At 39.5% G+C, this 12,277-nt stretch overlaps 1 pseudogene; it reads left to right on the plus strand.

Moving 5' to 3' along the window:
* Positions 1-1,297: 1,297 nt before the first annotated feature.
* LOC143560673 (peroxisome biogenesis protein 7 pseudogene) lies at positions 1,298-2,312 on the plus strand (annotated as a pseudogene).
* The last annotated feature ends 9,965 nt before the right edge of the window (positions 2,313-12,277 follow it).

The following is a 12,277-nucleotide window of genomic DNA, read 5'->3' on the forward strand; positions in this document are numbered from 1 at the left end:
ATGTTTTTGTCATGTTCTTGCATTGAGAAAACACTCAGTTTTTTAGGGGAGTTTATGTAAATATTACCATTAGAGCATAACCGGCGACTTGTTATCCTTCCTTTTTTTTTTTTTTTTTTCCTATAAACTCTTGATATTATAACCAATGAATACAGTTGTTTATGTCGACTGTTGGGTATTTCATGATTATTATTTGGTATTTTGTATCAGTTTTCTTAAAAAAAATTCAATGATTTTCTTTTAATATTTGTTGGTAGGAAGATAGATTAGTGATGGTAAATTTATCACCAACTTCAGTAGAGAATTGGCATGGTTATATGAAATTACGCATTTAGTCCTTTAACTTTAAGAACTATACAAACAGTCCATAACTTTAAAAAATAAATAAGAATTACCCAGGCTTAATCTTAGAACACCATACTGTAATTTCAAGCAAACCATAGTCTTAAACTGAATCTTGAATTCATACTAAATTACTAATCACTCTTAGGCATGGCTGCATAAGTCGCTAGGCGCTTCTAGGGCGGTCTACTGGGGAGTTGCGAGTACTCGCTATAGGCATAAAGTACTTGGAGATTACTCGGACGTGCTTTAAATTATAAAGAAACTAATTTTCAGGAACTTATAGGGTTTGGATAAAATATAAATGAAATTAATGTACTAATTGTGAGAATTAAGTAGAGTAATTATGCAATTACATCATAGATTAATTACATAATTACTCTATAATGTAATTGCATAATTACTCTACTTGTATATATAATTACTCTACTTGATTCTCATAATTAGCACGCTAATTTTATTTGTACGTTAACTTTCCCTCTTATATGTATATATAACAAGTATCATAAATCTACTAATATTTATAACAAAATACGTGAGTATCAATGTAACTAAAAAAATATACATATTTTAATACTAAATTTTCTAATATTTAAAAATCATTAATTAGAAAAATGATAGTCATTCTTTAACATTATAGAAAGATGAATTATATTTTATTAAAATTTTTAAAGTCAAAATCAGCTCGATTTAACCGACTGTGACGGAGGCTGGCTACCTTTGATCCCTTCCGAATAATTAGACGGAGTTAAAGAAAGTCACCCGACACCGTACCTTGTAGCGATTACTCGACGCCTAGTCAGAACTGTTACAACTATAGCATAAACCACAATAGGGACTAAAACGTGTATAAACAAAAAGTCCAAGTGCTAAATCTGGTAAACCAAGTAACCAAATATTCTAGTATCCATCCATCCATCCATCCACCAGCAGATAACACGCACATCCCACCGGAACCCCAATTAATTAGTCAACCAACCACCATGCCGGCCTTCAAAACCCCATTCAACGGCTACTCCGTCAAATTCAGCCCCTTTTACGAACAACGCCTCGCCGTCGCCACCTCCCAAAACTTCGGCATCCTCGGAAACGGCCGCCTCCACGTCATCGACCTCTCCCCCGCCGGCCCCATCTCCGAACTCGCCGCCTTCGACACCGCCGACGGCGTCTACGACGTCTCCTGGTCCGAATCCCACGACTCCTTATTAATCGCCGCCGTCGCCGACGGCTCCGTCAAATTATACGATCTTTCACTCCCACCCACTTCCAACCCCGTCCGTTCACTCTCCGAACACACCCGTGAAACCCATTCGGTCGATTATAACGCCGTTAGACGAGACTCGTTTATCTCGTCTTCGTGGGACGATACCATCAAGCTCTGGACGATTGATCGTCCCACGTCGGTGAGAACGTTTAAGGAGCACGCGTATTGCGTGTACTACGCGGCGTGGAATCCCCGCCACGCGGATGTTTTCGCGTCCGCGTCCGGGGATTGCACGGCGCGGATATGGGACGTGCGTGAGCCGGGGTCGACGATGATCCTCCCGGCTCACGAGTTCGAGATACTATCGTGTGATTGGAATAAGTACGACGACGCGGTGATTGCGACGTCGTCGGTGGATAAGTCAATTAAGGTGTGGGATGTGAGGAACTATAGGGTTCCGGTTGCGGTTTTGAACGGGCATGGGTATGCGGTGAGGAAGGTGAAGTTTTCGCCGCACAGGGCGAGTGTGATTGTGTCGTGCTCGTATGATATGACGGTGTGTATGTGGGATTATATGGTGGAGGATTCGTTGATTGGGAGGTATGATCATCATACGGAGTTTGCGGTTGGGGTGGATATGAGTGTGCTTGTGGAAGGGTTGTTGGCGAGTACCGGGTGGGACGAGCTTGTTTATGTTTGGCAGCATGGGACTGATCCGAAAGCGCCTTGATTTTGTTGGTGATTTTTTTTGTGTGTTCTGTAAGTGTGATTTATGTTAAAAGTGAAAAGAGTTTGTGTTGGTTATTGTTGAATGATAAGTTAAGTTATATGCATATGGTGTTCAAACAGTTTCATATTGTTCAGGAATAATAATAGTTGACGCCATTAAACACTTAAAAGCTGATTATTGCGTCTTTAAACCATAACATTCAGCCCCTTTGTAGTTAGTATATTGTTGGTCTTGTTACTATGATCTATTTCTGTTAATGATCTATACAAGTGTCTTGTCTTGTATGTTGTATATGAACAGATAGATTTGAGGGTGGGTGGTATCTTCTATGAGGATGAGTGTCACTGTTTCTTAGTTGCACTTTGACTTTATATGGTTTAACACTAAACTAGTGAAAGTAGGATGTTTTGTTTTTTAACCTGAGGTTAAGTAATCTTTCTACAGATCTATGTCCCGTCTTATCTTTATCTGGATCACAAACAAGACTAACTGTTTATGCAAATCGGCTGTGGTTTGGCTGGGTTGAGATACGTACGGGTTAGAACTTAGAACCATGGTTTACAGTTTGAAAAACTAGGTGTGACGGTTCGTGTAGCAGTTTAGCTTACACCTTATGCTTTGGAACTTGCTTAACCATTATAACTAGTTTTATACCTGTCCGGTGGACAGGTGTTTTTAATGTCATAGTGATATAAGTATGAACAAAAATCTTCCCAATATATTGGTGCAACTTCACAAAAGTAAAAAATATGCTGAACGCAAACAAAATTTAAACAATAGTTGCGACATTTATATACAATCACACAATTTTAAACAATAATTAAACAAAAAGTAACTACACACATTTACATACAAACATGATGTATAACGATCAACCCGCGTGTTGCAGCGAGGCGTCTTCTTGCTTGCACATAATCCATGGTTCACCCATGTTTTGACCAACCGTCATTTGCACAGTACAGTTCACATATCATCTGTCCTCATGAAATGCTCCTTTGATGTTTTAGTACTCGTATCATGATCAGATATCATGGATTAAAGACTATATTTTCACTTGTTTTCTTTTAATTAATGTTCTAGTTTACCTCATTTTGAGGCTTTATATATAAACGGACATTAAGCTAAAACATTGAGCATACGGAGCATAGTAACCTGAGCATCTGCCCTTGACGAAACAAAAATGTTGAGCATGTGAGAAAATGCAAGACCTGTGATTCTTTTGGAGTGCCCTTCAAGTTTGCGTTTGACCTTTAAACATATATAAAAGTAAATTAGCTTATTCAAGAAAGATTAAAATCCAAGATTGTTTAATTGACCAAACATTTAAAAAAAAAATAAAATAAATCCAAGATTGCTTTTTATGTCCAAAACTAAGTTCACAATTTTGGTTGTGAAACTTTACATGTAAAGCTACAAAACTCAGTTCACAACAATGTCAAACCTTTTGACCTTTTTATGTCCAAACAAACAACTTTTCAAATTGGGATTTAATAGGGGGAAAATTCTCAAAATAAGCCATTTGAGGAGAGAGAAGTTGAAAATAGGCCAAAACTTTTAAAAATTCCATTAATATTCCATCCAAAACTCACGGAGGCGATGCTTTTGGGTTCCTGCCGATGGTTTTCGTGTACCGATGAAACTGTGCCACGTGTAAAGGTACTAACACAAACCGATGGTTTTTATTCAAATATATCTGCTCCGTTAGTTTTTGTGTGAAAAAAGTCTCCGCGAAAGCAATCTCCTTCGTGATGTTTGGTCATGTTTTCAACTCCTCCGTGGATTTTCAAAAAAAAAAAAAACTTTTAAAATTCATCTTACCAGAAATTCATCCTCTATAATGTACATTACATCAACTATCATAACACAAATATAAAAAGTGTCAATTCCCCTCGACCCAAAAATAGTGTCGAGTTACTCCGACAGTGTATGATCATACTATGAGGACATGATATCAACCAACCATAAAACTGTAACACGTGGACATTTAGCAATTAGCAACTAATCGAACAATATCACAACTACGCAATTCATGTAATTGTGTTTTGAGTGTATGCTCGTGTAAATAATAAATAGGGTTTTGTATGCATATCGCCCCCAAAGTATAAATATAAAAAAGGTAGTGCGATTAATCACCTTGATTATAAGGCGAGTGAAAGATAAGAATAACATAAACGGACCGTCAAACTTCAAATAAATGCCCTAAAAATTATCAAATAATGAAGTATATTAAAACCGAGAATATACAAACTCTAATTAAATTAGGTATAACTCTCGTTATGAGTAAAACGAGGAATACGCGAGCCGACTAACTTGAAAATAAAATATTGTGGAAAAATTAAATAGAATTCCTCTTTTAAAACCAAGCTTAACCGAACAAAAATTATTGATTAATTCCTTCCCTAACTCTAGTTATTAAGAAAACTAGAGTTAAACGAGTGTCAGTTCGTTATTGACCCGGATGTCGGTATGGTGTAAGGCCCCGTCACTGGTAACCCTACTTTCGTGTTGGATTTACTCATAAACGCAGTTCTAAATATCAGAGTTAATTAAAACATTCACGGAATTTAAAAACTTTCATAAAATATTTCATAACAAAACGCGTCTTGTCTTAAAACATCATTTTGTCTTTCAAAATAAACGAAACATTAAACTTAAACGTCTTGAGTCTTCCGATGCCAGCCTCTTATTCAGTGCCACGTGTCTCCTCAAGCGAGCTGCCTCATCCTACTCACCTGCGTGCATACTAAAAGTCAGCTACGCTGAGTGAGTTCTAGTTAATCACATAATCATACAATACATTCTTACATTTCATACTTAACCTCTTAACTTTCTTTCATACACACATAATTGCATACACTTTCATTCTTACCTTCATACTTTCTTTACATACATAATCATACGTTTTAAAGAGCCTTTCGCCCTATAACCTCACAGATATTATAAGGGTCTGGTCCCTAACACAGATATTATAAGGGTCTGGTCCCTAACATCACAGATATTATAAGGGTCTGGTCCCTCTTTCCTCGAATATTAGTAGGGTTCGGTTCCCTAGTTCTCGAATATTAGTAGGGTTCGATTCCCTCTTCGTTACCATACAACCATACATCATACCTCGAGTATTATTAGGGCCCGGTACCCTCTTCGTAACCATACAACCATCCTTTCATTCTTTTATTAACTTTATCACATTCATACACATAAGCATACATATCACACTTACCTTATGCATAGCGTTACAACCTGACAGTACGTGCAATATCCGAAGATCGTTCACGTACCATCAAGCAATCATTCATACATATCACATATATCACATATGGCATACACTTATCACTTAGGATAAATGTATTAACAACACATCGAGTATGCACACAGCCCGGAAAACATAACAAGGAATGGGGCTAGAAACTCACCTTAACACGGTTACGTTCACCGTTAATCGTAATCCCTTTCTTTAGTTGTGCACGGTTGACTGTATAACAAGTATACGTATCAATTAACTATCACTTCTCATATTGCATTTCTATCTTTATATGACCCACAACGAACGGGGGTCCGGGGGCAGCGCCCCTGGCAGCGGGGTCTAGGGGCGGCAGCCCCTAGCAGGGTCCAAGGGGCAGAGCCCCTGGCTGGGGTCGAGCTGCCAGGTCAGCTTGGAAAAATTTTATTTCCATTAACTGTCTTAACACATTTTTCATTAGGTTTTTAATTTATTTTCTAATCGAACTTGACTTTAGGCGAAGTTATCAGTTAGGCGAACTTGGCCGTAAGCGAAGTTATCAATTAGGCGAACTTGGCCTCAGGCGAAGTTACCAGTTAGGCGAACTTGGCCGTAAGCGAAGTTATCAATTAGGCGAACTTGGCCTCAGGCGAAGTTACCAGTTAGGCGAACTTGGCCGTAAGCGAAGTTATGTAACATCCTAAAAATTTTAATGATGAATAAAGGAAGTTATGTTTAGTGATTTCGCGTAATTAATTAGTATCGGGTAGGGAGCGGGTCTTGGACGTGGATTAATTGAGATGGGTTAAATAAGAATGGGATTTCAGAGATATAAATACCCCCCAAAATCCCAAAATATCTTTCATTTACATCTATTTCTTCACACACTCAAAACACACACATTCTAACCGATCAAGATTCGAAGCCGAGACCCGAGATTTTGTTGATAGATCTGAGTTGGTAAGGTAAGAACAAATCCAACAAAGCTAATATTACTGAAAATGGTTAGGATTGGATGGGTTAACCGGACCCGAAACCCAAACTGCCCAAATCGGACCCCTAAAACGTCGATTTTAGGCCGATTTGATGGTTGGGATTTGTAGGCGCCAATCATACGATTCCGTGGGTACCAAAATCGAGTTATTTGGCTAAGAAACGAAGGATTTATGGGCAAACAGATCTGCAGCGCGATAACTTCGCCTGCAAGATTAAGTTCGCCTGATGAACTTCGCCTTCAAGCGTAACTTCGCCTTCAAGCGTAACTTCGCCTAAGGATAACTTCGCCTACGGCCAAGTTCGCCAAGGATAACTTCGCCTGAAGCCAAGTTCGCCTAAGGTTTAACTTCGCCTGAAGCCAAGTTCGCCTAAGGTTTAACTTCGCCTAAAGCCAAGTTTGATTAGAAAATAAATTATTAAGCGATAAGTTAAAGTAAGCTAATACTAGGCCACCAGATTAGATCAGACGAGTATTGATACGTGTAGCTTGTACAGTCAGCCGAGCTCAGTTAAGGAAGGGATTTACAGCTATCAGAAAAAGAAGCAGAGTTCATGTGAGTTTCTAGCCCCATTTATGTGTTACGTTTTCGGGGCTGTGTGCATACTCAATGTGATAGTTAATACACTTACCTTAAATGGTAAGTGTGTGCCGTGTATGATAAATGTGATAGATATGATTGATTTCATGACGGTACGTGAACGATCTTCGGATATTGCACGTACTGTCAGGATGTAAATAAAGATATTAATATTGTATGTAATGTGAGGATGATGTATAAACATTATGAATGGAAGCTTGTCGGTACGTGAACGATCTTCGGATATTGCACGTATCGTCAAGGGAAGTGATTAGCTCCTTACATGGATATTAAATAATAACTTATAGATAGTGTTCCTTATATGGATATATAGTGTTCCTTCTATGGAAAGTATAGTGTTCCTTCTATGGAAAGTATAGTGTTCCTTCTATGGAAAGTATAATGTTCCTTCTATGGAAAGTATAGTGTTCCTTCTATGGAAAGTAAAATGTTCCTTTTATGGAAAGTATAGTGTTCCTTCTATGGAAAGTATAGTATTCCTTCTATGGAAAGTATAATGTTCCTTTTATGGAGAGTATAATGTTCCTTCTATGGAAAGTATAGTGTTCCTTCTATGGAAAGTATACAGAGTGTTCCTCCTATGGAAATTCTATATAGTATGGTAATGGTAAAGGTTCTTTTAATAGATATTACGTGATGATCCTCCTATGGATATTTATACGAGGTTAAGGTAGAAATATGTGTCTTCGGATACGTTAAGAAATACATGAGAATAAAATTGTATGTTGCCTGATTAACTAGAACTCACTCAGCGTAGCTGACTTTTAGTATGCACGCAGGTGAGCTGATTATAGAGTTAGCATGAGGATGACACACGGCATGGATTGAACGGCTGGCATCTGAAGAAAGAAGTAAAGATGTTTTAAATATAAAGTTTTGTGTTATGGTATCAAAGAAAAGATTTAATGTTTTGTAACAAATGATTGATGTTTTATATTCCGCGAAAAGTTTTAATAAACTCTGATTTGAAGAACTGTGTTTATGAGTAAATCCGACGCTAAAGTAGGGTCACCGGGTTCGGGGCCTTACAAGTTGGTATCAGAGCATAAGTTCGAGAGATTTAAGCATCCTACATGCTTAGACTCGAACAGAGAACGGGATTTAAGTAAGAAAAGAAAGAAGATGCCAGTTCAAGAATGCCATGTGTCGCCAAGCAAAATATCAGTAAAGGTAAGGTGTATGATTAAATGATATATGTTAATGAGAAAGAAAGATACGTGAACGATAAGGATAGAGGTAATTGATTGTTTGATTTGACTAACTGCTTAAGTAGAACCAGCACAAATAGACTCATAAAGGGAAGCGAATAGGACACTGAAAGCAACGTGATCAGCTAGTCACAGCTGGCCACTGTTATTACCTGTTAGCCTTGCTATCTTGTACTAAATAGTTCCTTGAGTGATGATGTTTGTGTTGTCCCTTTAAGAATACTGATGGCTGGAGCTGGAGAAGTTGTGGGAACTGGGGGTCGCACTGGGACGTCGTGGCAGGCCTCGTCTTGTCCGGCAACCCTCGGTAGAAGAAGCTTCCCACACCGAAGATGAAGGGAGCGCCGCAGGAGGAGACCAGAACAACAACGAAGAAGTTCACTTAGCCCTGCAGTTCAAGCAGCCATTGTTCAAGCTGTAGTTGCTGCTGTGAAGACCTGAATCCCGAAGGATCTGCTGGAAGCCGTGAACGAACCGTTGAAGGGGCAGGTGGTAATAATAGAAAGGATGACGAGAGGGAAAGGGGTGACTCGAGTGAGGTAAAGTCTGTGAAAGATGATGATAGGAAGAGGGCCGAGGCGGTTGCAACTATAAGTCCTTCAAAGGTTGTGACCCGCCTAAGCTGACTGGTTTAGGAGACGCAATCGCTACTCTTCAGTGGATAACCGCCATGGATAAGGTTATCCGCATTAGCGAGTGCCGTCCTGACCAAGCTGTCGGTTATGCCACTCAATCTTTTGAAGATGAGGCTATGTATTGGTGGGAGAGTGTGGAGCAGAGGAAGACCGTGAAGAGATCAAGGCGATGAGTTGTAATGACCTAAAGGACATGGTGATGAAGAGGTTCTGCGCTGATACAGAAGTTGAAAGAGTGGAGATGAAGTTTCTAAATTTGAAAGCGGGAGAGATGACACAACGGAGTATACTACTGAATTCAACCGCATGTCTAGGTTGGTACCTGACATGGTGAACACCGAAGCTAAAAGGATCAAGTTTTACATAAGGAGACTTCCTTGGAATGTTCGCACTTTGGTTAAGTCTAGTAAGCCCGCAACATTTGACTCGGCCGTGGAATTGGCCGAGATGATTTATGAGGACCTTGCCAACTGTGAAGGGGAGAAGATGGAACCGAAGAAAAAGAACCCAACCCCAGAACCAGAGGAAGCCAATGAGGTGGATCCACGCAAAAAGAAGGCAAGGCAAGAGGGGTTCACTGCTTGTGAAAAATGTGGGAAGAGACACCCCGGAGAGTGCAGAAAGGGATTAGGTGTTTGCTACAGGTGTGGAAGAGCAGGACATTCCTCTTGGGAATGTAATGATTACCATAGGTGTCACAAATGTGGAGGACGTGGGCACCTGGCTAGGGATTGCAAGGAATCAGGGGCGGGAGGTGCGAAGATGAAGACTGGGGAAACTGCAGAGAGGAACACCTGATGAAGGAATAATTGCTCATGCAAGGTTTTATTAAGTTACTTTTGCTTAAAGACTTGTTTTGTGTTAGGGTTTAAAACTTATGTTTATCTGTGGCGTGTAATATATTGAGTTTGGTTATGAATGATTATTATGCTATGATGAAAGGTTGTTTTAGACAATAGTGTTAAAAGTACTAATCGAAGCCCTGGAGGTATGAGATGAGTTGCGGTACATCGAGGGTCTCATGGACAAGCTACCTTAAATAGCTAAAACACATGACCACCATTCGATGACTGCAAAGTCGGAAGTAAGAAGGATAACGCAGAAAGCGAAGGCGATTCAATGAAGCTTGTAAATATAAGAAGTTTTTCCTTTTATAGGGAATAAGTTAGGTTTCGGGGACGAAACCTCTGTAAGGAGGGAAGACTTGTAACATCCTAAAAATTTTAATGATGAATAAAGGAAGTTATGTTTAGTGATTTCGCGTAATTAATTAGTATCGGGTAGGGAGCGGGTCTGGACGTGGATTAATGAGATGGGGGTTAATAAGAATGGGATTTCAGAGATATAAATACCCCCCAAAATCCCAAATATCTGTCATTTACATCTATTTCTTCACACACTCATAACACACACATTCTAACCGATCAAGATTCGAAGCCGAGACCCGAGATTTTGTTGATAGATCTGAGTTGGTAAGGTAAGAACAAATCCAACAAAGCTAATATTACTGAAAATGGTTAGGATTGGATGGGTTAACCGGACCCGAACCCCAACTGCCCAAATCGGACCCCTAAAACGTCGATTTTAGGCCGATTTGATGGTTGGGATTTGTAGGCGCCGATTCATACGATTCCGTGGGTACCAAAATCGAGTTATTTGGCAAAGAAACGAAGGATTTATGGGCAAACAGATCTGCAGCGCGATAACTTCGCCTGCAAGATTAAGTTGCCTGATGAACTTCGCATTCAGCGTAACTTCGCCTTCAAGCGTAACTTCGCCTAAGGATAACTTCGCCTACGGCCAAGTTCGCCTAAGGATAACTTCGCCTACGGCCAAGTTCGCCTAAGGATAACTTCGCCTGAAGCCAAGTTCGCCTAAGGTTTAACTTCGCCTGAAGCCAAGTTCGCCTAAGGTTTAACTTCGCCTAAAGCCAAGTTTGATTAGAAAAATTTTAAGCGATAAGTTAAAGTAACGTATTCTAGGCCACCAGATAGATCAGACGAGGTTGATACGTGTCGTTGTACAGTCAGCCGAGCTCAGTTAAGGAGGGATTTACAGCTATCAGAAAAAGAAGCAGAGTTCAGGTGAGTTTCTAGCCCCATTATGTGTTACGTTTTCGGGGCTGTGTGCATACTCAATGTGATAGTTAATACACTTCCTTAATGGTAAGTGTGTGCCGTGTATGATAAATGTGATAGATATGATTGATTTCATGACGGTACGTGAACGATCTTCGGATATTGCACGTACTGTCAGGATGTAAATAAAGATATTAATATTGTATGTAATGTGAGGATGATGTATAAACATTATGAATGGAAGCTTGTCGGTACGTGAACGATCTTCGGATATGCACGTATCGTCAAGGGAAGTGATTAGCTCCTTACATGGATATTAATAATAACTTATAGATAGTGTTCCTTATAGGGATATATATAGTGTTCCTTCTATGGAAAGTATAGTGTTCCTTCTATGGAAAGTATAGTGTTCCTTCTATGGAAAGTATAATGTTCCTTCTATGGAAGTATAGTGTTCCTTCTATGGAAAGTAAAATGTTCCTTTTATGGAAAGTATAGTGTTCCTTCTATGGAAAGTATAGTATTCCTTCTATGGAAAGTATAATGTTCCTTTTATGGAGAGTATAATGTTCCTTCTATGGAAAGTATAGTGTTCCTTCTATGGAAAGTATACAGAGTGTTCCTCCTATGGAAATTCTATATAGTATGGTAATGGTAAAGGTCTTTTAATAGATATTACGTGATGATCCTCTATGGATATTATACGAGGTTAAGGTAGAAATATGTGTCTTCGGATACGTTAAGAAATACATGAGAATAAATTGTATGTTGCCTGATTAACTAGAACTCACTCAGCGTAGCTGACTTTAGTATGCACGCAGGTGAGCTGATTATAGAGTTAGCATGAGGATGACACACGGCATGGATTGAACGGCTGGCATCTGAAGAAAGAAGTAAAGATGTTTTAAATATAAAGTTTTGTGTTATGGTAGCAAAGAAAGATTTAATGTTTTGTAACAAATGATTGATGGTTTTGTCCGCAATAGTTTTAATAAACTCTGATTTGAAGAACTGTGTTTAGGAGTAAATCCGTCACTAAAGTAGGGTCACCGGGTTTGGGGCCTTACAAGTTATCAATTAGGCGAACTGCCCGTAAGCGAAGTTATCATTAGGCGAACTGGCCGTAAGCGAAGTTATCAATTAGGCGAACTTGGCCTCAGCGAAGTTATCGCTTTGGAAGGGCAAGGTATCGCTTTGGAAGGCGAAGTGCCCAGTTCGCGGCGAAGTTGCCCATCCAGCCGCTGTTTGGTTTCAAGCAGTTGGCG

This window comes from Bidens hawaiensis, unplaced genomic scaffold (assembly GCF_021521415.1).
Source record: "Bidens hawaiensis isolate Kalapana, Puna unplaced genomic scaffold, B.hawaiensis_p1.1 tig00020423_1, whole genome shotgun sequence".
NCBI lineage: Eukaryota > Viridiplantae > Streptophyta > Magnoliopsida > Asterales > Asteraceae > Bidens > Bidens hawaiensis.